We start from the raw sequence: 5,000 nt of genomic DNA, 5'->3' as shown, positions 1-5,000 counted from the left end.
CAACACCTCCCATCCCCCACCTCTTCTGCAGGAGACGCACTCTACACCCCCACTCCCTCCACACCACCTCCACCCTCCCAGAGCAGATCAAGATGACCTTGACCTCCGTGTCAGGTCAACGACACTGTAGGGGTTTTATCCTCAGGTCAAGGGTTCAGGACCTTGAGTGTTTCTGTCCGGAGAAGCACGGTCAGTCTATACACAATCATTATCAGTGAAGGATGCCCCATAGTGTTATTGATGTGAGATAAAGGGACCAACGGCGGGTACCTGCAGCCCTGAGGGGCTGACACTCGATCTCCGGACTGGACCCAAGGTTTCTATCGACCTCAGCTGGATTTTTTTTTTTTTTTTTTTTTTTTTTTTACAATAAGAGTTGACAACCGACGACTGTTCCCCTCCCCTTACCAATTTGAACCAGTTACATAGAAACATTCCCACACTCACACAACACAGACTGCAGTCCAACGTTTCTTCCCAGAGAGGAAACCGTTGTCAATCAATGTGGGGCTGCGGTTTCCCATTTGGTAGTATTGTAGAAGAATATAAGGTTGACAATATTATAGTCAATATTTTGTCAGTACTATTAATCTAAGAAGGATCACTTTTGAAGGAATCCTAAACCCGATCTTGATCCCTTTCACACCCGAGTTAAATAATCTGAAGAAACACCCCCACCCCCGGACAAAACATCCCCGGACAAAACATCCCCGGACAAAACATCCTCGGACAAATTACCACCACTTGTAACCAAAATGGATATATTAGGGGGTGTTTCGTCCGGGGGTAATATGCCCCCGGTGGGGTGTCGTCCTGGGTGTTTTGTCCAAGGCTGTTTTGTCCTGGGTTGTTTTGTCCATGGTGTGTTTTGTCTGGATATCGTCGGAGGGACGGTCAGAGGACAGACTGAACCGACGGTTCGATTCAGGTGACCCTTGCAAGCCCTCTCATCTCCTCCGTCTTCTCCAGAGACGCCCCTTGTCTTATCGGCAAGGCATTACGGAAGTTGGGTCAACTTTGTCAAGTGTGTCAACTTAGGTAAGCTTAGGTCAACTCCTCTGTCATCGCTGTGGCCTCTACCCCGCAAACTTAGCATCCTCCTCCCCTTCAACCACCTTCAATCCCGCGACGCCCCGATTTCGTTCTTACAAAGACCAAACGGTCGATCAACTGAGACGCCCCCCGCCCCGCCCCGCGACCCCTAAAGGAAAAGGTCTCCTGATCGACCGCGACCTTTTTTAAACCTCGAGGTTTCACCTCAAGTGAATGAACTCGCCTGTAGACAGGTACAGCCAAATATGTAGAATGGGTAAACGTGCTCAGGGATACAGGGTCCTCCTAGAAAGAAAGAGAGAGGGGGAGGGAGAGAGTGAGAGAGGGAGGGAGAGGGAGGGAGGGAGGGAGGGAAGGAGAGAGAGAGAGACAGAGAGATAGAGAGAGAAAGAGAGAAAGAGAGAGAGAGAGAGAGAGAGAGAGAGAGAGAGAGAGAGAGAGAGAGAGAGAGAGAGAGAGAGAGAGAGATAAGCCTGTTGAGATAATCCGTAATTTTTTCTTTCAGTTTCGAGCGGATTCCTGAAACTCCCGAAACTTACATATTGGTCCAGCCGCTTGTAAACTATCTCAAACAAGTGAACCTTATGAAATAAACGTTGACTGATCTTGTTTGGGCAAATTTAGATTTAAGAAGGAAATAGGCAAGAACTGGTTTACCTACAGAGTAGTTATCGAGTAGAATAGACTTAGTAACCATTTCGTGAGCGCTGAAATTATCGGTTGTTATAAGAGATAGATGTGATAGATGATAGATGGTAATGAACATTGAACTCCCTAGTGTAGGCCTTATGGCCTCTTGCAGTCTCTTCCATTCTAACATTCTATGTTCTATCACAATACACGCCAACCCGCCAACTAACGCCAGGCGATTTTATTCAGCTGAGGAGATGTTCTCCTTTTGGAAAGATTAGGTGACCATACCCGAGAGCGCGTTTGAACTCAATATTTGTTATATAAGACTTTCCTTTTTTTAGTTCCGACAACGAGGTGCTTATTGGAAACAAACCGATAGTATTTATTTATTTATTTATTTATCTATTTATTTATTTATTATTTTTGTTTGATTCTATTTTATTTTATTTTTTTTTTTTTGGGGGGGGGGGGGGCGAACCCACCCAGACCTCAACCTTCCAGTTTTCCAGAACAGCTCACAAACATCTTGAACTCAGGAAGTGGTGTTTTCCAAGGCATTCCATTGTTAGACATGGCGATCCCAAGAGGAGGAGATCAAGACTGGAAGCGAGTAACAGCCCATCAAAAAAAAAAAAAAAAAAAAAAAAAAAAAGTGGGGTGGGGTGACTCCTCGACCCTGGACATCACCAGGGGAAGGGACGTGTCTTCAGGAACACGAAGGATCCTTTTCGTAAGAAGGTAGGATGAGGCACTGCCAAGAACAGACAGGAGCTCTACACTCTAGCTGGTAATATTGGAGGGGCTGCTGTACCTCAGCCTCACAAAGTTCGCAGTATCAGAGGAAATGGCCAGATACAGTCTTCGTAATTGGCACTTGCCGATAAGTCTATCGCAATGAACACCAAATGTGAGGATGGAGCCTCCTTTATTAGCGCGAAGTTTTGCCTGTAACAGGTTTAACGATCATTTAGATAAACACCTAAGCAAAATACTGTATTGACTAAAATTCATTTTATATTGTTTATTTGTTTTGTTACCATTTGTCCGTTTGTTTATCATTATTTGTTTGCTTCTCATTTATTATTAGTTATGTCAAGTTATTTTTATTTACTATTTACCTGTTTATTATCTAACTATACTTATATATTTATTTATGTATTTTATCTATTATTTACATTATTATAGTTTTTATTCATTCATTTATTTGTTTATCACTATTATTTTTTTTTTTCGCATCCGACCTAGATATGGATCAAAAGGTCTCCTGTCAGCATGCTCCGCCTTATCATGTATTTGATAAAGCTGTATTAAGCGAAACGTCAGTCATTACATTTCGTGAGACGTTTTATTAATTAATTTATTTGTTTGTTTATTTACTTATTTTTTGTGATAATTCAATGATGTTTAGTTGTCCACTATATGGACTTTTTAACCTTTATCAAAGAAAGTTAGGTTAGGTTAAGTTGGGTCAGGTTAAGCTTGAATTTGAAGTCAGGGGACGGGACCCATTCTTGCATTCCCATCTCGTAAGCAACAACTCTGTATTTACCAAACCAACTCCCTCACTCCTACAAACACATCAACGCTGAATGAAAATTAAATATACAGCCTTTGGTGACGACGCAGAAAATGGAAAGTCGCCGTAGAAAATGGAAAGTCACCGTAGAGGACAATAAAACGTGTCCCACCTGACTGGAATGGAGGTGACATGGTCAAATAAGAATGTCGAAAATGTGAGCCCATTTCCCCCGAAAGCACACGCGGTGAGCGATAAAGTCGAACGAGCGAAAAGATGAGAGAAAGAATAAAGGTAACCGAATGGGCCTTATCACACTTTTCGATTTTGTCATTATTGATGGTGTTACTATTACCTTTATTATCATTATTAATATTACTATCATTATAATTATTATTATTGTTATTATTATTCTATTATTATTATTATTATTATCATCATCATCATTATTATTATTATTACTATCATCATTATTATTATCATTATTATTATTATTATCATTATTATTATTATTATCATCATTATTATCATTATTATCATCATTATTATTATTATTATCATCATTACTATTATTAATATTATCATTATTATTATTTTTATTATTTTTATTATCATTATTATTATTACTATTATTACTTTTATTATTATTATTATTATTATTATTATTATTATTATTATTATTATTATTATTATTATTATTATCATTATCATTAATTATTATTATTATTATTATTATTATTATTATTATTATTATTATTATTATTATTATTATTATTATTATTATTATTATTATTATTATTATTATCATACTCAACATTGAATCATCTTCACACGCTGCAAGTGAATCCTTAAATCTATGGAACGCGGTACTCACAGAGTACGGTCTAAAGCTAAATCTTGGTAAAACTGAAGTAATGGTAGTAAGCAGGAGAGAAGAAATATTGAACATGGAGATCGATGGAGTACCTATTCAGCAGAAAGAATCTGTAAAATATTTAGGAATCACCTGGGATGGTAAAGCAAAACATGAAAATGCAGTAGAAGCCAGAATTGCTGCCTATAGCCAAAACCTAGGGCTACTATACCCATTGATGAAAGATCGAAATGTCCCTACCGCGGTTAAAATAGTGGTATACAAGAGTATTCTTAGAGGGAATTTACACGTACTAACGGTTCGTCGAACGCGGTTCGACAGACACGTGTTTAAAGTGATGTGTGAACGTGTGAACGGGGTATTTGGTTGTCGAACACGTTGGTTAAACCCCAAATACCCCCGTTCACACGTTCACACATCACATATTGACAAATGGATGTGAATCTTGGACTTTGACCACAAAGACCAGCAGCAAAGTCCAAGCAGCAGAAATGATACATACATACATATACCAAGGCTTTTTCCCCCTTACAAGGGAGGTAGCCAAAAAGGAAAAGGCATAAAATCATTCCCACCCATTCCATCCCTGAATACACTCCACACCCCTCCACCCTCCCTCTTATCTTACCACCTCCTGGATGACGGGTCATCCCTGCACCTTGTCCACTGCCCTGGGTCAGAAGCAGTGTTACAAGACACAGCACATCCACAGCAAGGCCGCTTCATTAAATCGGCGACCCCCCCCTTTCCGTCCCCACATGCAAAAAAGGAGAAGACGGGGAGAAATCCCTTTGGGCTGCGTCAAATTTTGCTCACACATACTACCTCATCCCCCATCCCCCCGCCCATTCCACCTCATGCATCACAACATCATCCATATACAACCATTCTCCATTCACCCCTGTCTTCTGTCCTCTCCCGTCC

This window comes from Oratosquilla oratoria, chromosome 6, assembly GCF_046742065.1.
Source record: "Oratosquilla oratoria isolate Oo_2021 chromosome 6, ASM4674206v1, whole genome shotgun sequence".
In the NCBI taxonomy this organism is placed as follows: Eukaryota; Metazoa; Arthropoda; class Malacostraca; order Stomatopoda; family Squillidae; genus Oratosquilla; species Oratosquilla oratoria.
This window is presented reverse-complemented; position numbering follows the sequence as displayed.